The sequence below is a fragment of the Pan paniscus genome, chromosome 23 (genome assembly GCF_029289425.2).
Source record: "Pan paniscus chromosome 23, NHGRI_mPanPan1-v2.0_pri, whole genome shotgun sequence".
In the NCBI taxonomy this organism is placed as follows: domain Eukaryota; kingdom Metazoa; phylum Chordata; class Mammalia; order Primates; family Hominidae; genus Pan; species Pan paniscus.
In genome coordinates this window covers 59529528-59552288 of record NC_085927.1, presented here as the reverse complement: position 1 = coordinate 59552288, position 22761 = coordinate 59529528, and the positions used below count along the sequence as shown (strand labels likewise).

The window sequence follows — 22761 nt, the reverse complement described above, 5'->3', positions numbered from 1 at the left end:
GGAATTGAGTTTCTTAATAAACAGGAAAATGAAAAAAGTTTTGAGCTACTAGAAATTCAAATAAATTCTCAGTGTGTAATAAATGGAGCTATCTGGAAAAATGAAAGAGAATTTGCTCCCTCAGACCAGGGGCCTCTTGCCTTAAACCTGAGTGACTTCACACATGATTCGGGGGGCATTTATTGAAATGGGGGGCAACTGAGCTGCCATCAACATTTGAAAAACACGGCCGGGCGCAGTGGCTCATGCCCGTAATCGCAGCACTTTGGGAGGCTGAGGTGGGTGGGTCACTTGAGGTCAGGAGTTTGAGACCAGACTGGCCAACATGGTGAAACCCGGCTCTATTGAAAATACAAAAATTAGCCGGGCGTGGTGGCGGGCGCCTGTAATCCCAGCTACTCAGGAGGCTGAGGTAGGAGGATCGCTTGAAACTAGGAGATGGAGGTTGCAGTGAGCCGAGATGGCACCACTGCACGCCAGCCTGGGAGACAGAGCGAGAGTCTGTCTCAAAACAGCAACAACCCCCCCCCCCCCAAAAAAACCCAACAACTTGAAAAACGAAGGAAGGAAGGAAGGGACCTGGCTGTCATCCTTTTCTGAGATCCTGGGCAGTCCTTCCCAGGGTCCAGACTCCTTCACAGATTTTGAGGGCCGAAGGCTGTCTCCACCTCAGTTTCTGCCGCTGGCTCAGCGCCCTGTGGGCAGTGGGAGCTGGTGGGGGGATCAGAAAGAGTAGAGGAGGCAGGGAGGCCAGGACTGGGGAGGGACGCAGCTGCCCATGGGCCGGACCCTGTCCCCAGCGTCTGCCTCCTGTGGGGTCCCCGAGGGCCCAGGGCTTCCTCCAGCAAAGGGAGGCCTCTTGCAAGCCCTGGCCTGGGCCCAGTGGCTTCGCAGGGATGGGGATTTTACTGCCACAAACACCAGAGCCAGGGATTGTGTTTCTCCCGCTGAGTGGAGGCTTCCAACCCAGCAGGTGTGACGCAGCTCGAGCAGGGACTCCAGGCCCTGGAGGATGCCTCTCCCCAGGAGCTCTTGTGTGCGGCTGGATTGGTTCCCTCCGGTTCTGAAAACAGCCCCGCAGACCCCAGGCCATGCTCAATGGCAATGAAACCCACTTCCGCTAAACGCAGGAGCACCTATTTCGAGGAAGATTTTTTCCTTGAAATGATTCCAACTAATTTCATGCCTTTCGTGTAAGAATTCTTCGAACTGCCACGGCCCTCCTTTCCTCCTTTGTTCCTGCAAACAACTGTTTCCTCCCGAGGACCCGAGGCCTCAGGCTCCCTTGGCTGCTGCGTCCCGGCAGGTGGCGCTGAGCCACCGCCTTTCATGGCGACGGTGCTTCCCGCGATCGGGCTCGCTTAGATTTTCCTCTGACGCAACAATTTACAGAATCCACTGTTGATTTAGGGATCTGGGGAGCCTAACTTAAAATTAAGTAAATACATAAACCAGGGAGCCAGTGTCTTCCGAACAGAAGCGTTCATCGGCACCTCGGTCCTCGGGTGAGGCCCGGCCCCGGCTGCTGCTGGCTGCTGGTGCCTGCCGGACACCCTCGCTCCGGGAGAGCAGGATCCCCGGCCTTGCGCGGAGCAGAGGGACGAAGGCGCCGCAGCCCAGGCCTCTCCCAGGGTGGTCTTGAGACACTGCCCAGACTGGACACAGAGAGGGAGGACCGAGACGCACGCCCTCCCTACGGCCTGCAGCGCCTGCCTGTGCAGCGAATGGAGGGAGGGGCAGAATCGGCTGGAAGCTGAGTGCATTCAGGGCAGGGTCCACACCCTGCCTGGCCCGAGGAGGGGCTGCTCCGATCTGGGAGCCCTACTCTGGTGGCTCGGGGAAGGAGTTGGGGGCTTTGCACCCAGTTAGAGATCTGCATCCTGCTGTGCCCCGAAACACCTGCACCCTGCATGCCCCGAAACATGCGTGTGCCCCAAAACACCTGCACTCTGTGTGTCCTGAAATACGCGTGTGCCCCGAAACACCTGCACCTGGCGTGCCCTGAAACACACGCGTGTGCCCCGAAACACTTGCACCCCGCGTGTCCTGAAACACGTGTGCCCCGAAACACCTGCACCCGGCGTGCCCTGAAACACACGCGTGTGCTCTGGAATACCTGCACTCCGTGTGTCCTGAAACACGTGTGCCCCGAAACACCTGCACCCGGCGTGCCCTGAAACATGCGTGTGCCCCAAAACACCTGCATGCTGTGTGTCCTGAAATACGCGTGTGCCCCGAAACACCTGCACCCGGTGTGCCCTGAAACACGCGTGTGCCCCGAAATACCTGCACTCCGTGTGTCCTGAAACACGTGTGCCCCGAAACACCTGCACCTGGCGTGCCCTGAAACACACGCGTGTGCCCCGAAACACTTGCACCCCGCGTGTCCTGAAACACACGTGTGCCCCGAAACACCTGCAACCGGCGTGCCCTGAAACACACACGTGTGCTCTGGAATACCTGCACTCCGTGTGTCCTGAAACACGTGTGCCCCGAAACACCTGCACCCGGCGTGCCCTGAAACATGCGTGTGCCCCAAAACACCTGCATGCTGTGTGTCCTGAAATACGCGTGTGCCCCGAAACACCTGCACCCGGCGTGCCCTGAAACACACGCGTGTGCCCCGAAATACCTGCACTCCGTGTGTCCTGAAACACGTGTGCCCCGAAACACCTGCACCCGGTGTGCCCTGAAACATGCGTGTGCCCCAAAACACCTGCATGCTGTGTGTCCTGAAATACGCGTGTGCCCCGAAACACCTGCACCCGGCGTGCCCTGAAACACACGCGTGTGCCCCGAAATACCTGCACTCCGTGTGTCCTGAAACACGTGTGCCCCGAAACACCTGCACCCGGTGTGCCCTGAAACACGCGTGTGCCCCAAAACACCTGCATGCTGTGTGTCCTGAAATACGCGTGTGCCCCGAAACACCTGCACCCGGCGTGCCCTGAAACGCATGCGTGTGCCCCGAAACACTTGCACCCCGCGTGTCCTGAAACACACACACATTGGGGTTCAGTCCCGAGGCCGGCTGGACCCTGAAAAATCACATATTTCAATTCATTTATCTCCCAGAACTGCTAATTACAAGGACATTTTGGCACAAGAGTAATTATTTTTGCTTCCCAGTTAGCCCAGATCTTCAGGAGAAGGTGGGCCCGCGTGGCTTGGGTCCAGGCCCTCTGTCCTCAGAGCCAGGTGCTGTCCGAAGCATCATACCCACAGGCAGAGCAACTGGTCTCAGTTCAAATCTTTAGAGAAACAGAGAAGAGCATAGCGCTGTTTCCCCAGAAGGATGCGTCCCAAACACTTGCCTTGCCAAGGAAGGTGCTCAGGGTGAGCCCCTCAGAGGGGCTGGTCCCAGCTCAGATGCACCCTGGGGCTTGTGGAGCTGCAGATGAAGCCAGATTCCTTCCCCACAGGAGTCTCTATAGGGCATGGGGTCATGGAGGGGCACACTGGCTCCTGCCTTCCCTGGGGGCTCCAGAGGAAGAGGGAGGATTAGCTGCTGACTCCTGGGCTTCTTTCTGGGAAGGAGCCTATAGCTCCTCAGAGCCCATGGGGCAGCCCCTTGTGGGAGCTGGAGCCCCTGCGGAGGGTGCCCAGGGCCCACGTGGTGCCCGCCCACTCCTTGCTGGAGGGAGGCAGCTCTGCCCGTGCCACTGCTGCAGAGGCCTGGGATAGGCAGCTTCGTGGAACCCAGACCCCATCCAGGGAAGAGCGGAGTGCTCAGGGCCCCCATTGTTACCCCGTCTGTGACCTCGCCTCCCAGGGCTGCTCCTGACTGTCCCAGCACCTGCTCGTTCTGGGCCCTTCTCCTGGGTACGTAGATCCCCTGGCATCTGTCCGGCGTCCCCACACTCCAGCTCCGATTCCAAATCCTCCCGCTGAGTCTGCGCAGAGCTTGGTTCCCTGAACTCCTCCCCCCAACACCCAGGCTTCTTTCTGGTCTTGCTGGGGGTGGTAGTGGGGGGCTCCTACCCAAGGGCCAAGGGTGCAGCCATCCCGACCCAGACTCCCCTCCCACCCCTCCAGGTTGTGGGGCACGGAGCCTTGCTGAGCTTCCTGGGAACAGGGCCCAGGCCCCGGCCACTTTCCCGGGAGCTCAGAGCCGCTGGTCTCCATCGGGCTCCAGGCGTGACTACCAAGGCTCGTGGTGGACGTTTCTGTGGGGTGGGGCTGTGGGCAGGGGGATTGCAGAACTAACCCCACCCTGAAGGGACAGGGACTGGTCTGTGGCTCGAGGTCTCCTCTGGGGACTGAAGCAGGGAGGAGGCCTGGCCAGCACCTCCCCTGTGGACGCACAGGGGCCGCGGGCATCACCACCCTCTGTGGCTCAAGGGCCATATGTGTGTCCAGCAGAATCTAAGGGATTGGAGAGGCTGCCTGGAGCTGGGCCAGGGAGAAGGCTCTGGAAACAGCACATAGGGGATTAAAGCCCTGCCCGTGGGCCTCACAGGCTGGAAGGGATGAGCTCATGAGAAAACAGTAGATCCATCTGAGTGGCCCAGCAGGGAGCCCACGCCTCCACCTGCCAGGGTGGAGGCTCACACATGTTCTGAGGCTGGCCAGCCCTGCACCCCAGCCTCCCCATTCCAACCCAGCCCTGCACCCCGGCCTCCCTGTTCCAACCCAGCCCTGCACCCCGGCCTCCCTGTTCCAACCCAGCCCTGCACCCTAGCCTCCCTGTTCGAACCCAGCCCTGAACCCCAGCCTCCCTGTTCTAACCCAACCCTGCACCCCAGCCTCCCTGCTTCAGCCGAGCCCTGCACCCCAGCCTGTCTGCTCCAGCCCAATCCTGTACCCTAGAATCCTGCACCCTAGACTCCCTGCTCCAACCCGGCCCTGCACCCCAGCTTCCCTGCTCCAGCCTAGCCCTGCACCCCAGCCTCCCTGTTCTAACCCAGCCCTGCACCTCAGCCTTCCTGTTCCAGCCCAGCCTTGCATCTCAGCCTCGCTGCTCCAGCCCAGTCTTACACCCCAGCCTCGCTGCTCCAGCCCAGCCTTGCACCCCAACCTCGCTGCTCCAGCCCCGCCCTGCACCCCAGCCTCCCTGCTCCAGCCCAGTGCTGTTTGTTCTGTGACAGGGTCTGAGAGGAGCACGGACTCTCCCCATTCTCTGCCTCCTGCAGGCTCAGTGAACAGGGACCACACAGCAGCCTCCGGTCCAGCCCAGGAGGCATTGCTGGCTCTGGGTGGGGCTCTGGGACCTCCAGCCGCTGCCCACCATCTCGCTCTGTGCTCCTCCCACTCTCACAGTGGAGCCCCCAACATGGAGCCCCTGACTCTCCCAGAGAGCCTCACGCTCTGGAGCCAGGGCTGCTGTCATTAAGACCTAGGACTAAAATTTGGCAGCAATTAAAGGCGTGCTTGCTCCTGTCCACCCACAGCTGTCAGGCTCCGCCAGAGGCCGCGCGCCTCCTGGATGCGTGCACAGAGCTGCCCCTGGGAATCCTTCATTAACTCGAATTACGGAGTAAGTCTCAGTGCTTGACCCATGACCCCTGCCTGCGTGCAGAGAAAACGGAGCATTCAGTCCTAATTAGGAGGCCTGGAAGGCGGGGTGGCCTTCCCTGCAGCAAGCTGGCCTCCACCACCCAGATTCCTGAGTGCGTCAGTTCAATTAGGAGGCGTCCCCAAAACACACCCAGTTGTTTGTGGCAGCGATGTGTCCGGTTGGCAACGACGCTTCCTGTCTGCACAGCCGGGGCGTCATTGGGTGGGTGCCCTTAACTAGGCCATTGTCGGAGCTGATTGCAATTTGCTGAGTGAGGATGAGCATGGGAGCCACAAGCGCAGACGACAGCGGCCTCCCTGGAAGGCAGTGATGGGGGTGTTCCCACAGAGGGCGAGGGCTGGAGGACTGAGAAGGACTCAGCGCCACCTGCAGTGCTTGAGGCAATGCTCTCGTTTCAGGGGGTGTCCGGTGCAGTCAGGGGGGCGGGGAAATAGGAGCAAAGATATTCTGGGACAAAGGGTTTGGCTCAATTTAAAGGAAATGCTACACTTAGGGTCCCCAAAAGTGAGAAGCCAATTTACGACCCAGCTGCCTCCCATCCTGGAGACTTAAGCGGCCGATTCTCTGTCGGGTGGCAGGTGTGGGGGTCCCTGCCTGTAGGAGGTCTGTGGGCTGATCCGAATCCTTTCCATGAGTGTCAGAGTGGGCGGTGTTGCCTTTGTCCCAGCCGGTCCCAGAGCCGGGAGCTGCGGTCCTGGAGTCATGGGTGGGCCGACTACAAGGGGCCCCCCTGCCTCGCTCCCATCCATTGTGCATCCTGGGCCCTGCCTGGGGCCTGGAGTCATGGGTGGGCCGACCGTGAGGGCCCCCCCGCCTCACTCCCATTCATTCATTCTGCATCTTGGGCTCTGCCTGGGCTTTTGTACCCGAACAGCTGCACGTGCCATTTCCCTGTCCCTTCCCTGTGAGGGCAGTGTGGTGACATTGCTGGGCTGAGGAGCCTGAAACAGGACAGGAGCCTCCCAGAGACCTGGGCAGCTCAAGCCGAGCCTCCTTCTGCCTCTGCCTCCTCTGGGATCTGTGAGCCTAGTTGGCATGAGGGCTTCATCCCCCATTGAGAGAACCTGGAAGGCCTCCTCAGCCACCTGCCCCTGAGTTCCCTGGCAGGGATGACCCATGTTCCTGGGCGGTGCCCGGGGTTGACCCGACCATCCCTCCTGTCTCCAGCTGCCCTGTCCCGTGCCCTGTTGCCCATTCTCTGACCCTCAGCTTTTCCTCTCCAGCCCCTGGGGGGGCACCCCTGCCCTGCCTTTGTGGGGGTCCCGAGCCCTGACTCATTCTTTCTGAGATTCCAGCGGCGGGCGGGACCCTTGTCCAACAGGCCCCCAGGGATCCTGTATGTTCGCCTGAATTCCTACCTGCCTGGGAAAAACTGGAAAGGAAACCGTTTACATCCAAAACGTACAGTTTGGAGCGGAGCCTGTGGATGGAGACCCCTGCACGGAGCGTGGGCCCCCGGGTGGATCCCCCCCTGCACGGAGCGTGGGCCCCCCGGGTGGATCCCCCCCTGCATGGAGCGTGGGCCCCTGGGTGGATCCCTCACTGCACGGAGCATGGGTCTGTGGGTGGATCCCCTGTGCATGGAGCATGGGCCTGTGGGTGGGTCCCGCCTCATCCTCGCTGTGGATGGCCTGGCTGGGTGTCCTCTTCCCCCACCCCTGCCCTCCTGGTGGGAGGAACTCCCTCCTGTCTCCTTGGTGTGGCCGGGCTGAGTGGTGCTGCCTGACACTTGCCTTCCGTCCGCAGGAGATGTTTGAGAAGGAGCCTGTGTCAAAGTGTAGGCATCAGATGAAAATTTACCTTCGTTACCTATGTAAATGGGCCGGGCTCCATGAGTCCTTGGCTGAGAACGGTGCCACTGACCGACTGAGCTCCCGATCGTTCTGAGAGAGGCTTACGTGCACAGTGGACGTGGAAGGCTTTGATGATGTTGGTGAAGCTCTCTCTGGTGAGCTGGGAGGCAGCCTCGCCATGCCCACCTCTCCGACCTTGCTGTGGATGGGTCACAGGTGATCCCACTCTGCTCAGGAGGAGCTGGCCCCCCAGCCTGACATGACCACACCCTGGTCTCCCCACCCTGCGCCTCAGTGGGTGGGTCAGACACATCCAAGCCCCTCCCCTCCTTAGAGGTTGGACCTGGAGCCGCACTGCACTGTGGGGTCAGCTCCCACCATGCTGCACAGGCAGGAGCAGACCCCTCCAGATGGTGCTTTCAGGCCCACGGCTCTGTGGCAGGGAAGCCCAGTGTCTCCCTGGGATGGGCCTGGGCCACTACTGCAACCATGTTTAACAACCGCAATGTCCCCTGTGCAGCCAAGGGGGGTGCCGGGGGTGGGTCCAGAGGTCTCGGGACAGGGGCAGGAGACAACAGGGGCTGGGGAGATCCCCCAGGGTGGGGCGGGGTTGGGGGCCCTGCTGTCAGGCACACACCCATTCAGGATTGCTAGTCTCCCTCCAGGGGACTGACCCCTGATCACCACGCAGTGCCCCTTTTATCCCTGATACCGGTCCTGGCTGGGATTAATCACGACTCCTGTGTTTTCCGTTAGTGTTAGCGGGTGTATCATTCTCCAACCCTTTCTTTTCATCTATGTGCGTCTTTATATTTGGAGGGAGCTTCTTGTGGATGACATAGAGTCAGGTTTTTTTTTCTTTTTTTTTTTTTCGAGGAGTCTCTTTCTGTTACCCAGGCTGGAGTGCAGTGGTGCCATTTCAGCTCACTGCAACCTCCACCTCCCTGGTTCAAGCGATTCTCCTGCCTCAGCCTCCCAGGTAGCTGGGACTACAGGCACCCGCCACCGTACCTGGCTAATTTTTTTTTTTTTTACTTTTAGTAGAGATGGGGTTTCACCATCTTGGCCAGGCCGGTCTCAAGCTCCTGACCTCGTGATCCTCCAACCTTGGCCTCCCAAAATGCTGGGATTACAGTCGTGAGCCACCGCACCTGGCCCAGTCTCTCTCTTTTGGTGGATGCACGTCAACCCCTGACTTCTGAAGCGATCATCCACATAGCTGGATTCCTGTTGGCCACATTGGTTACTGTTTGCTGTTCCTTGGTCTCTGTTTCTTTTTTTGTTTTCCATTCTTTTTCTGCCTTCTCTGGTTTTGATTGAGAATTTTGTATGATTTCATTTTCTCTCCTCTCTTAGCAAATCAGTTACACTTCTTGTTTTCTTTCTACTTTTTTTGTTGATTGTCGTAGAGTTTGCAATATACATTTACAGTGATCAGAGGTTCACTTTAAATAGTGTGGTGCCACGTCACAGGCAGTGCAATTGCCTCATGGCAGAGTGTTCCAATCCCTTACAACTTTGGTGTCATTCATTTTACTTATCCATAAGCGATAATCACCAAATATGTGGTTACTATTATCCACTTCTCCATTTATCCATTTATTTCTCCATTTATCCGTTATTTCTCTTTGACTTTAAGAAGATAATTTAATGGGTACAGAATTATAGGTTGTTGGTTTTATCCTTTCAACACTTTAAATGGATACTAACGGTTTATGGCTTGGGTTAGTACTAAATGTGTAGCATCGGTGGCTCAGAAATGTCGCCCCAGAAGGCACTTCCTCTGGTGGGAACAGGATGGGAAGTGGGCCAACAGGGAGAGGGTCCTAAATGTGGGAGCAGGGATGGGAAGTGGGCTAACAGGGAGAGGGTCCCAAAGGTGGAAGCAGGGATGGGAAGTGGGCTAACAGGGAGAGGGTGCCCAAAGACCTCACAGCAGATGGTTCCTGGAGTGAGGCCTGGTGCCCAGGCAGAGATTGTCCCAGGATGGTGCCGTCAGCCCGGGGTCAGGGTGGCCGTTTGGGGGCTGCTGGCAGCTTTGTGCTCCTGTCTGCAGATGCTGTCAGAGATGGATTGGGGACAATCCTGCGGGGAGGTGCTGAGTGGGGGAGCTACGACAACTGGCCCCACACCAGGTGGGTGCATCAGAGGCAGCTGTGATAAATGGAGGGGCGATAAATATATTTACAACTGGGCAGTGTCCAAGGCCATGAGATTTATGTTCCTCTGGTCTTGGTGGCCTCCTGCGTCCCTGAGGGCTCTGGAGGGAGCCTGGCCGGCCTCATCAGTTTTCTGTGCTGCGTCTTCCAGGAAAAGCTGGGGGCCGCTGAGCCCAGGCCACCAACGGGAGCTGTGGACCCAGCCTGACCCCTGGACCGAGGTGCTTTCAGGGCACAAGGGGAATGCGGGAGCCTGTGGCTGCTGTTGCTTCTGCTCTCAGTTCATAAACGCACGCTGTGCACATCCCCTGTGCTTGGCAAGGGGCCTGGATAGAAGGGCCAGTGAGGAGACGCCCATCCTTCAGGCACTATGCCTCCTCCCAAAGGCCAGCAGCCCTGAGCATCACTGTGCCCTCCCCACAAAGGTCAGCACCCCGAGCATCACTGTGCCCTCCCCACAAAGGTCAGCACCCCGAGCATCACTGTGCCCTCCCCATAAAGGTCAGCACCCCGAGCATCACTGTGCCCTCCCCACAAAGGTCAGCACCCCGAGCATCACTGTGCCCTCCCCACAAAGGTCAGCACCCCGAGCATCACTGTGCCCTCCCCACAAAGGTCAGCACCCCGAGCATCACTGTGCCCTCCCCACAAAGGTCAGCACCCCGAGCATCACTGTGCTCTCCCCACACAGGTCAGCACCCCGAGCATCACTGTGCCCTCCCCACAAAGGTCAGCACCCCGAGCATCACTGTGCCCTCCCCACAAAGGTCAGCACCCCGAGCATCACTGTGCCCTCCCCACAAAGGTCAGCACCCCGAGCATCACTGTGCCCTCCCCACAAAGGTCAGCACCCCGAGCATCACTGTGCCTCCCTCCCAAAGGTCAGCAGCCCCGAGCAGGGCCCTGGGGAGAGGCCAGGAGAGTGGAGGATGGGAGGGAGAGTCGGAAGCGAGGGGCCCGGACTTGAGTAGGGTCTGGGTGGCACTTGAGGGTTTCTGCGAGATGGACTCATGGGCGGGAGAGCGGCATCCCCAGGCCCTGGGAAGCTCAAGGTGCCAGGAGTCCTCGGAAGGGGCGCTGCATCTGTAGGGGGCCTGGCTCTCGGTTGCGGCCCCCAGGCATGGGACCAGCTTGCTCTCAGGCCAAGGGGAGAGGGGGCAAAGCGCCCACAAGGCCAGTGTCTGTGACCCTGTGTCCCTCACCCAACGTGGGACCTCCCAGAACCTTCCTCCAGTGGCACCAGTGACCGGGGGCAGCTTTGAGGTGGAGGGAGATGATTTGGAGCAACAGTGGGCAGTTTGCCTACAGCCACCTGGCTTGACACACTTGACCGGGTCACCACAGATGTCCCTGAGCTCCGCAGCACGTGGGTCCAATACAGATGTGGCAGGTTTGTCTGTTGGGGAGTGGCCTGGCTGGCAGCTGTGGGGAGAAGGCCAGGACGGGGCACAGCAGAGGCCTCACCTGCCCAGCGGGGGCTCTGGGGCTGGGGCGGCTCCTCAGAGATTGCCCAAGTCCAGAGCTTGCGTCCTATGCAGCCATCATGGGGCACAGGGCCCCTGGGTTACTGGCAGGTCCGTCAGCCATAGCCACTGCCCCATCCAGGGCCTGCTGGATTTGCAGAGGCCAGACTGGGGAACTGACTGGGGGAGGACCAGGCCCCTCTGCACCCCTCAGGATTTGTGTGGGGGCCGGGCTCTGCCGTCCACCTGGGGCGTGACAATGCATTTGATTCACTGTCTCTCTGTGTCACTGTCTCTATGTCTGTCTTTATCTCACTGTCTCTAGGTTTCTGTCTCTCCCACTGTCTCCCTCGATCAGCTGGGTGGGAAAGGGACATTCTGGAAGGTTCCACGTGGTCTTCCCTACAGGTCAGGACAACTGGGCTATTCAGTGACGTATTGGGGATCTGGGAAATGACCTCTGGGAGTTCCGTGAGCTCCGTCTGGAAGGTCCCCGTTCATTTCCCGTTCCCTGCTCTGCTCTGTGGGTGCGCGGCGGGGCTGCAGTTCCCTAATGCTGGCGTCTGCTCTGTCCCCAGCCCACTGCCCTGACCGTTTGGACAGACCCTTCCTCCCCAGCGCCCTTTGGGAGGGCCAGGGGGACCCTTGCCCAAGGCTTCTGTGCGTTTCGGGTTCTTTCTTCCCCTCTCCTGTCTGGATTCTGCATCTGGAACCTGGCCCAGGGAGGAGGCTGCGTGGGATGCTGGTGTTGCTGGGCAGCTGCCTGTGGCCCCAGCCTCCGTCTTGACCGCCTTAGTGGGGTGGGTGGAGCTGCTGCCCACCTCTCCTGCCCCCGGGGCTTGGGTGCTACCGACTTTCACTCCCACCTCTGTGGGGCAGGCCCCTGTACACCACTCAGTCTGCTGCTCAGCCCCACAACAGCCCTGCCTTCCTCCTGACAGTCAGGCCCCCTTCTGCCATCAGGGGCCCGGCTCTGTGATGGCGCCTGGCCGCCAGCCCTGCCCACACCGCCCGGCCACCCCAGCTTCCAGGGAGGCTGCTGCTGCCCACTCTTCACAGTGGCCAGTGCAGGGTCTCCTGGGCCCCCGGGAGCAGGTCAGCCGGCAGTGTCCAGCCTTACACCACGCCCACCAGCACGGTCACTTCTCAGGGCCTTTGGTCCCCGGCGTGGGCCGAGCTGGGCTCTCGCTCTCCTGCGTCACTGGCATTGCTTATGTGCTGTGCCTGTCTCCCTTGACGGCTCTCAGCCCTGCAGGACCATGGACGTCCCTTCCCTCTCTCAGCAGGTGCCTTCTGGAAGATTCCATGTGGTGCACTTCCAGGCACAGGCATGTTCAGGAGCAGCTGGGGGCAGGCCCTGGGGTGGGGAGGTGTTACCTGAAAGGTGGGGCCATGCATGGCCCCTAAGCCGGGGCGTCCAGCTTAGAAGGCTCAGAGCAGGGCCTCCACCACCTTCCCCATCCTGAGGCCTGGGTCCCCGTCCTTCGCCACCCGGGCCTGGCTGTGGCCCAGCAGGTCTGGTGTGCATGGCGTCTGCCCTGTGGCTCTGCGGTGCTGGCCGTGGCCTGAGGCTGGGGTTCGGCTGCAGTGCTCTTTGTGCAGGGGAGGAAGAGGAGGGCGCCCCAGCGAGTGTGCACATTCGTCCAGCATCTCGGGGTGGACCTGACCTTGGTGGAGGTGGCTGGTTTCCGCTGAGGGCATTTCCTGAGGATTTGGCTGCAAATGAGCGCCTCCGCTCCTGGCAGCCCTTGATCTGGGGAACCTGGCATCCACTGTGGCTGACCTGTGTGGTTGGCCGGCCGGCCGCTGTGGGGCTGTCAGTGACCCAGCTAATGACAACTTCAGCCAGATGCCTATTGCCTCAAACAAATGCCTGGAGTTCGCCTTCCTTCTCCTTTTTGATTAATATTTATAATTAGAATTGATCAAAAATACGGGTCATGTTCACAGACTAGAACCACGCCTGTGAGGATAGCTCTGTGACCTGGCCACGAGGAACACACACAGACGGCAGCTTCCCCAGAATCCCCCGAGGGCCCACAGCCCCGACCTGGCTCTTTCCTCCCTGATTTTCCCCCAAAGGGTGCAACAATTCCTGTTTTCCCAGCTCTGCAATCTTTCCCATCTATCAAATGGGAGTTAAGATGCAATTACTTATTTATGAATGAAATTAGAAGAGGCATATTAATAAATTATATGAATCCATTTTTTTCTAAAAATATGATGGAGGAATTAGTTGACATATTAGAAATGCTGTGATTTTTATATTGTGATTACTTGTTCTTTTAAAGCAAAATGCATTTTAAACAGCTTAGCAAATTGTCTAATTAACCACTTTGTTTACATAAAAACATGCCTGGAAAGCGGGGGGAGCTTGCCTCTGGGATTAATGGGAACAGTGGGAAAGTTCTTGACAGGATCTCTATCAAGGAGACAATTTCTGCTGAACAGGGAGCAGGTGCTGGGGTCAGTGAGTTTGAGCCGCGTTTGGTGTGAGCTCTGTCAAGGCTCAGTTCTGCGGCACCAGAGGCCGGAACCTGACTTGTTGTCAAGGTGTTTCTCTTGTTTGGGAGAAGTCCCAGGTAAGCAGCATTTGTGCCCCTCCGGCCACAGCTCCCAACGTGAGCAACGGCCCCCCGTGAGCTTCTCCTTTCCAGCTCCTTCAGTCTCAGGGCCTCACGCGTCTGCGACCTGCCTCCTCCGCTCGGAAGCCAGTGGGCTTCCTGGAGATGTTCTCAGCTCCCAAGCACAGCCCGGGAGGCAGTGAGAAGCCACACTTTCGTGCATTCAAACTGAGTGAAGCTCCGCACAGCCCGGGAGGCAGTGAGAAGCCACACTTTAGTGCATTCAAACTGAGTGAAGCTCCGCACAGCCCGGGAGGCAGTGAGAAGCCACACTTTCGTGCATTCAAACTGAGTGAAGCTCCGCACAGCCCGGGAGGCAGTGAGAAGCCACACTTTCGTGCATTCAAACTGAGTGAAGCTCCGCACAGCCCGGGAGGCAGTGAGAAGCCACACTTTCGTGCATTCAAACTGAGTGAAGCTCTGTCATGTTCTGGGCAGCAGGAAAATCTCCATGACGCCAGCAGGCGTGTCCACAGAGGAAGGGGTGAAGACAATGTCGAATGGACAGGCGACCGGCATCCTGCCTAGCTCGGAAGAAGAGGACGTCCTGAGATTTGCCACAGCCTGGAGGCGATTGCGCTCGTGACAAAAGCCAGACACAGAAAGACAAATACCACGTTCTCATTTGTGCATGGGAGTTAAAATAGTTGAGTTCATAGAGGCAGAGGGTGGGGAAGGGCTGGGCGGGGGGAGCTGGGGAGAGGTTGGTCGAATGGCACCAAGGCTCACTTGGGAGGTGACAAGCTCGGGACAGCAGGGTGGCCGTGGTGAAGGAGAACGTGTTGGGTACATGGATTTGCTGTGACCTGACCTCAAGTGCTCTTGCCACAGAACCCAGGTGCTCCCTGCTGGAAAGCCACACGCGGCAGAGGAGAGCTGGCGGGAGGAAAAGCGGGTTCGAGTCAGCGGCCTTTGGAGACTGCAGACTGAGAGTGTCACAGAGACCATCTCAAGTCTGCACGAATTCCAGGCTCTTTTATGTTAAGGGCAGGGGGACGGGGAGGGGGTTGGGATCAAGAGGTGACAGGTGACCGCACACATGTGGGTACCAGCGAGGGTCGGAGGAGGCCGGCGATGCCTTCGTCCTTGGTCAGGTCACGAGCACCTGTGAATCCACAGCAGAACAGCTGTTCACAGCTTCCTCTTTCATCCCGGAGTGAGTTTCAAAACCTGCACCACGACTGCCTCTGTGTATTTTCTCCGTCCTCTAGAAGATCCTAGGCTCCGTGCAGGAATGGGTGAAGGCCCCTTACACAAAAACAAAGTCAGGTCCTGAGTTCTTTTGCTGTTTCTTTGCTTTCTCCTGCAAAGTCACTCGAAAGGTGACTGGCGGAGGTGAGGCTGCGCTAATTAGCTTGATTGTGGTGACCCTTCCACAAAGCACGTGTATGTCGGCATATTCACTGGGTCATGCACCTCGAATACATATTTTTACTTGTCAGATACATCATAATAAAGGAAAAGAAAGAAAAAGACAGAGTGGAGCCTGCCCCCTGCCCCATGAGGAGCTCGCTGCCTTGATCCTTCCTGGGAAGCGGGTGCAGATGCAGGGGCGGCCCCTGGACCTGCCCTGGGTCTGGGCCCTCCTATTGCCCTGTGAGGCCACCCCTGGGCCTGGTGCTCCGTGCACCCCTGCGTTCTCTGGGCCTTTGTCCCTCGTCCAGGGCCCAGGTTGAGTCGAGGCTGCCCGCAGCCAGGCGCCTTCCGTCCTGTGCACATGTGCCGTCTCAGCTGCCTGGGTCAGTGCCTGAGGAGTAGAAACTACCCAGGAAATCCTGCTTGAGAAGCTGCGTTCAAAGTGGCTCTGTCCACCGAGCACACGGCATATAGACTGCACGTGGCCGCCTAACTCAAAAGCCCCCAGAAAGCCCATGCCAATGTCCAGGTTCTGAGAAAACCTCAGGTTCCCTCTGTCCTGGGGGATGGGGCATGAGATGCCTTCGAGTAGACATGAGAGGCTGGTCATGCCAAGTCCTCCCTCTTCTGACGGCTGGTCACTCCGTCACCTTCTGTTCTCCGATGGCTGGTCACTGTCTTCCTCCTTCCTCTGACGGCTGGTCACTCTGTCACCTTCCATTCTCTGATGGCTGGTCACTGTCTTCCTCCCTCCTCTGACGGCTGGTCACTGTGTCCTCTCTGCACTGGTCACTGTGTTTTTCCTGTACTGGTGACTCTGTGCTGCCTGCACTGGTCACTCTGTTTTCCTCCCCCTCCCCGCATCTACAGCCCCAGCGAGTGCTCCACACCTGCCTGAGCTGAGCCTTGCTCTGCTGGTGCCGCATAACCAGGATGTGGCCACAATCACCTGTGCCCCGATGACATCCGGCCCACCCGTCACCCAGGCCTGGAGTTGGGGCAGGAGGTGACTGGTCGTTTATTTGTCACAGCCTTTCCCTCTCTCCTATCGGTGAGCTGTGCTCCAGGATGGGAGCTGTGGAATTCCCCTGGAACAGCCTCATGATGTCACAGTTTCCCTGCATCGTGGCTGGCAGAGCCCTGCATGCACCAGACGCCTGGTGCCTGAGTTTCCTCCTGGCTCTGAAGCAAGAAGCTGCAGCCTCTGCATTGTTTGGGTGGAGCTTCGAGCTCCTTGTGAAAGCTCTTGGGACCCCTGAGACTGCTCCCCCAGGCGCCGCACTCAGCCCTGGATGTGGGTTGAGAAGGAGACGGTGGTGAGAACAGGGATGCTGTGGGCTGGGGGCCCGGGGCTTGCGCTGGGGGTGGCAGGTGGGCAGGAGAGGAAGAGCCGCGGGGGTTTTAGGCTCTCAGGACTCTGCATGAGGCGGCTCCCCTGCACCCCTGCCAGTGGGACCTTCAAGCCAGCATGGCTGGTCGAGAGGGCATGTTCATTATCAGACCTGCGGGCACGCACGTTATTCTCGGGATGTTCAGGGATGTGTGGGCTGAGAAGGGGCTTCGCATCCTCCTGGTGGGTAGGGCTTGGGCCGTTGTGGTGGAGGACATGGTATGTGTGATGCTTCTGCTGTCCGGGAAGGCAGGGGGCAGGCAGCATCCCGGGGGAGCTGCTCCAGGAACTGGCTTCTCCGCTTCCTGCAGTGGTGGGGGCTGCTGTGGGGATGGCGTGTGTGTCTCAGACACCTGGACTGTGCACTGAGGCCTGGTGTGGCTGTTGCAGTCCCTGAGGACTGGAGTAAAGCCCCCCGCTTCCAAGTGAGACTGGAAGAAAGACCCCGAAACCCCCCAGGCATCAAGGGTCCCACAGTGGAAGCCTAGCAGAATGACAAACCAGGAAGGAAGAGGGCTCACAAAGGTGACAGACCTGATTTTAATTCCTCTGGACTTTAATGTTTCTGAACTTTAAATTGCAAGGGAACTTAGCATTTAAACCTTAATTTCTCCTTAAAATTTTTGTAAGGGGAGAGAACGCTTGCATTCAAACGGGGGACGTCTCTTGTCATTTCATCATAGGAGTGCTTCCTGTGTCTTTATTGGATGGTTTCACTGCAGAGCCTCGGTAAGCCATGCTGGACAGAGTGCTGGATGTAGTTTGGGGTGGATGAAGAACTGGGAGTGGACCTGGAGGGGGCTGCACTGTCCCCAGAGGCCCAGGAGGACCCAGAGCCACCGGGGCACAGCCTCCTGATGGGGGAGTGCCAGCTCTTCGCTCAGAGCCAGCTGCAGCTGCTCACCCCTCATCAAGGGGATGCTGAGGCTGGTGGGTAGGGAAGGAGGGAAGGAGGCTGGCCAGGGGTGAGTCCTTCCCACTGGGACATTCTCTTGGGGGCACACATGCCCCTGGGAGGCAGCTGGACTTCTCAGACTGTCAACACGAGGACACGAAGTAGATGCAAGGGCCTGGCTGGCACCTGGAGCAGCCCGGGGCAGCCTGGTCAGCGTCCTCGGCCGTGCCTCCTCCCCTGTCTGCTCCTTCTCCCTGGGGACTACAGCCCACACCAGCCAGCGACGTGTTGGAGCTGGGGCCTCAGAGACAACTTCGGGGCCTGGAGGGTGCCCTGATGTCAGTTATGGGTGGGGACAACCGGGTTGGGCTCAGGGAGGCGTCTGCGTGGTGGAGGAAGTCCCTGGAGTTGAGTGGTCCAGGCCAGGGTAGTGGATGGAAGGTCACAGGGATGCCCCTTCCTCTGGGATGGCAGAGGGGTGAGAGCCGCAGAGTCGGGTGCAGTCGGGGGCTGGAGACCACTGAGACAGGGACAGTCTGAGGGGCTCCCTGCCACCCGACGCTGTCTCTGCCTGGAGGCTCCCAACACTGCCTCTGCCTGGAGGCTCCCGACGCTGCCTGTGCCTGGAGGCTCCCGACGCCGCCTGTGCCTGGAGGCTCCCGAGCCTGGGGCTCCTTGGGTAGCTTCAGCTCCAGCCCCGCGGCACCGCTGTCTGCAGTAGATGCCCTTGCTTCTGGCCTCCTGTTACTCTTGTTTCTTTCTTTATCTTTTCTTGAAAAGATTCTAAAATGTCCCCGCCTGTCAGTGCCCGGATCTCCCGCAGGCCTGGTCCAAGTGGAGGGGAATTCCGCTGCTGGGACCTTCTGCTCCCGGGGCTGTTTCCCGTCCTGCTCTGCGCTGGCGCAGGCTGCGAGGAGCTCTGAACCCAGTGGGGGCCGTGCCCGGCCTCCCTGCTCCCCACCTCTAGGGAGACTCCCTCTCAGAACACACGGTGCTGTGGACCACCCCTCAGTCCCCTGGGTAGCATCCAGGGACTTTCTGGGGTCTCTCATTTCTGTCCCAGAAAGCACGACCCCGGGATTAGAGAAGATCGCCCTCCACGCTCCAGAGACTTTGGACCACATGATGCCAAGTTTATGGACAGACCCCCGAGTCGTTAGGAAGCATCTTCCTCCGTGACGTTTTTAGAAAGTGGTGTCTATTTGGAAATGGAATCGGGCTATGCTGTTGGATTGCGGGAATTCTAGGAGATGCACTTTATTTTGCCTGTATTCCCCTCAGCCCTGGAATATTTTGCCTGTATTCCCCCTCTGCCCTGGTATATTTTGCGTGTATTCCCCTCCGCCCTGGTATATTTTGCGTGTATTCCCCTCCGCCCTGGTATATTTTGCGTGTATTCCTCTCCGCCCTGGTAGCAATGATGTCCCGGGTTTGGATTGACCTGCCGCGCCGTGGTGTTTTCCGGAGATTCAGATTGACCGGCCGCGTCGAAGTGTTTCCGGGTTCAGACTGACAGGCCGCGCTGCGGTGTTTTCAGGGTTCAGATTGACAGGCCGCGCCGAGGTGTTTCCGGGGATTCGGATTGACCTGCCGAGCCTCAGTGTTTTCCGCGGAGGCGTGGACTTTCTTCTTTGCATGTCGTGGTGTTTGGTGAATCGTGAGGGGAGGTGTCTCGGGCAGCCCGGTGGGAGCTCCCAGCTTCTCCCGTGTTCTGACCGCACCTCATTCTGCACAGGAGACGATCCTCCCTGGCCGGCGGGATTCATGACCCTTCGCGCAGTTGCCCCGTCCGGATCCACGTGCAGGACTGGTCTCGCGTGACACACGCGGCCGGCACCTTTCAGACGGAAGTGGAGGGGCTGACGTGCTGTGGGCAGAGCTCTAGCCAGGCTGCCCAGAGCGCGCGTCATGTCCGTGTCCATGAAGACGGTGTCTCTGTGTATAGGTCACTGCAGGGGGGAGAGGAAAGAGCTCCCTGGACCTTGCAGGACGCAGCCTGTGAGGAAGGGGCTCCCGTTCTCGCCTGCATCCCGCAGCCCTGGGGTGTGGTTTCCTGTCTTAAACCACCTCCATCAGCCTGGATTATGTTCAAATTGTGGAGCGCAGCGCCGGAGAGGGCCTGCATCTCCACTGTCCCTTCATGTCCAGGTGCGGTGTCTCCGTCCCAGAGAAACTGCATGGAGTCCCCCCACGGTTCCCACTGGAGCCAGACCTCAGACTCGGAGCTCCTCAGTCTCTGCTGGGTCAGAGGCAGTGCGTTCATTTTAGGAGCAAAGTTGAATTCAAATTTGGATGAGCACACGAGGCCCCAGGTGGAGCTATTCCTTCTGCCTTTGAAAGTGCTGTTGAGAAATTGCACATAATGACGTTAGCAGTCTTCGCTAGGCATAGGATGTTTTAATGAATAGACTTCCGTTTCCAGTCATCTCTTACTTTAAAACATGTGTCTATTATAGAACTAAAAAATGCTCATCATAGAGGGAAATATTGGAATACAATGAAATAAAGAAGAAAATTAAAATAAATAATCCGTAACTTGGTTATCCAGAGACAACTCCTGTTAATTTTTTTTGATGTATTTCATTCCTAAAGTTCTATCTTTGTAAGATTGTCATGTAGGGAACACAGGAATCACGTCCCATGCCCCCTTCCTTTCTTAAAATAGCATAGTTGATGCCTTATTAAAATCTTTTTTTATTATCGTAAGTAATAAATTTCAGCCAGATTTGCATGTGTGGATTGCATATTCTCTTATTTTCTCTCTTTTCATGTTAAACTATTGATGCTATGAATACAAACAACTCCCTCCCACACTTGCTTTGCTTTCCAATTAAAGCAAAATGCAAAGCCAGTCCCGTATGCCGTGTGCCGCAGGTCGTTGGGGCTAACTTTTGAAGAGCAAGAGAGAGGAGCCCTTTGGGAGGTGAGGCGGCTCCAGGGAGGGGCTTGGTAAGGAGCTGCCGGGTCTGAGTCACAGTTTCTGCAGTTTCGTGGGGATCCAGGTGTGCTGGCTGAGAAGCCTCTAGGAAAAAATGGGTGAATTATTTCAGGCAGGGCCCAGCTTGCTGTGTGACAGGGGCAGCAGCTGGGAATGAGAGAGACCTGGCTAACGTCATTCCAAGACCCCTCCCGGGTCCTTCCTTCACTCGGGGCCACCCACCAGGAACCAGCCCGCCACATGTTCTTGGGGGCATCCCAGCACGGGTCTGGGTGTGCCGTGCAGGAGCTGTGAGTCTAATTTCAGGGTCAGCTACTGGACTCAGCTAGGTTTTCCCAGCGTATGGGGTGAGAACGCTCCCACCTGGGCTGGGGGCTCAGACACTCGAGCTGGCTTGACAAAGGCAGCCCCAACCCATATTCTCCTTGGCTTTTTTTTTTTTTTTTTTTCGGTTACCTCCCATCCATCATCCAAAAAAACACATGCCCAGCAGAGAATCACTGCTTCTGCGGCCTGCTCCTGGCTGATTTCCAGGCGACCCATGCCTGTGTGGCTATGCTTCTTGTTAAGATATTGAAAAACTCCAGGGCCAGTTGGCAAATAGCGCAGTAGTAGCTGGAATGAGTAGTGGCATTAATTAGTAACGAAAATCCTAACGTAACTGCACTCATTTGAGCCCATTGTCCTAAGTGCCACAATTACCCTTGGTAAATGGGTCTCTAATGGTGTGGTTTTAGTCAATAGTAGAATTATTAAATATATAGAATTCTTTAGTAGCATTATAAGGTCCAGACAATTGGGGATATAACTGCTGTTAGTTCAGGGGAAGCTGAAAGAGGATTTGCACTGCAAACAGTATTTTTGATGCAAACATACATTCTCCCCTGTAAGTTACCTAAGGACCTGGTCCACAGGAGATGGGCTTGGAGCCCTGATGGCTGATGCGGTGGTCACTGAGTGGACAGAGGTGGAGCAGGTGGAGGTGGGTGTGTCTGCACTTGAGGAGGGGTGAGCAAAGGCTGGGGTGGGAGAGCAGGGAGCAGGCGGTACCCAGTGGGTGTTGAGGGGTCAGGAGGAGTGCAGGCACCCAGGTCCATGTCATGTGGGTGTGTACCTGGCCATTATGATCCAAAGCATGTCCTGCTGTGCTCTTGCTGGCACCAGGACTTACGACTGCCCATTCCATGGGAAAGTCATTGGAAAAGTCCAGTGCCGTTCCCTGTGTCAAAATGTGACCCAGACAGGGTCATCATGTAGCTAGCAATGGCCACATCAAAGATATTATGAACAATTTTAAACAACACCACCAACAAAATCAGTTATAATAGCATCCGAGACAAGAAATACTTAAGAATAAACAAATGTGCAACACACACACACTGACAAATATAGTGCATTCATGAGAGAAATTTAACAAACAACTGAATAGATGGAAGGATATACAATGTTCATGGATCATAAGACTCAACACTGTTGATTTCAATTCTACCCAACTGGTCTATAGATTCAATGTAATCCCCAAAGATGTTTTGTAGAAATGGCAAACTGATTTTAAAATTTATGTATAAATGCAAAAAATTGAAAATAAGAAAAATAATTTTGGAAACAAAAAATAAAGTTGGAAGACTTATCCTACCTGATTTTAAGATTTACTATAAGACTACAATAAAGACAGTGTGATATTGGCATAAAGAGAGACAGTTCAGTGGAACAAAACCAAGAATCTAAAAATAGGGCTAAAAATTGATACCTGTATGGAAACAAAGTGAATTTCAACCTTTACTTCATACCATATACAAACATTGACTAAAAATAGATCCTAGATTTAAATGGAAAAACTGGAAACGTGGAAAAAAACCTGTGTTACCTTGGAAGGCAAAAATGTCTTATGTAAGACATGAAAAACAAAAACCATAAAATAAAAGAAATCAATAAGTGGTATTTGATCAAAATTCACTGTTTGAACAGACACTTAAAAATAGAGATATTTAAGCATATGAAAATGTTCAACATTATTAATCAGAAAAAACAAATTAACTCTGTAATGAGACACCACTACACACCCATAAGAATGAATATAGTTTAAAAAAGTTTGGCTAAACCAAATATTGATAAGAATGAATAGTCACTGTCATACATCATACATTTGAACTATTATACATTTTGGTAGGATTGTGGACTGATTCATGTTTTTGCAAAATAGTTCGGTATTTTTTTTTTTTCTTGAGACAGAGTCTTGCTGTGTCGCCCAGCTGGAGTGCAATAGCACGACCTCAGCTCACTGCAACCTCCGCCTCCTGGGTTCAAGTGATTCTCCTGCCTCAGCCTCCCAAGTAGCTGGGATTACAGGCACCCGCCACCATGCCTGGCTAATTTTTTGTATGTTTAGTAGAGACAGGGTAAACTCCTGACCTCAGGTGGTCCAACTGCCTTGGCCTCCCAAAGTGCTGGGTTTACAGGCATGAGCCACCGCACCTGGCCTGGTATTTTTTTTTTTTTTAATAAAGTTAAACATACACTCATTATATGATCCAACAGTTACATTTCTAGATATTTACTCAAGAAAACAGAAGACACGTGCCCCACAAAGACTTGTACATAAATGCTCATTGCAGCTTCATTCAA

The 22761-nt window shown here is 56.4% G+C and overlaps 1 long non-coding RNA gene across 1 annotated transcript; it reads left to right on the top strand.

Moving 5' to 3' along the window:
* Positions 1-7071: 7071 nt before the first annotated feature.
* MIR3667HG (MIR3667 host gene) lies at positions 7072-11258 on the top strand. The gene is made up of 7 exons (XR_010111773.1): positions 7072-7117; positions 7754-7849; positions 9368-9446; positions 9622-9856; positions 9896-9954; positions 9986-10198; positions 10804-11258. It is a non-coding gene; the product is annotated as an MIR3667 host gene (long non-coding RNA).
* Positions 11259-22761: the final 11503 nt, after the last annotated feature.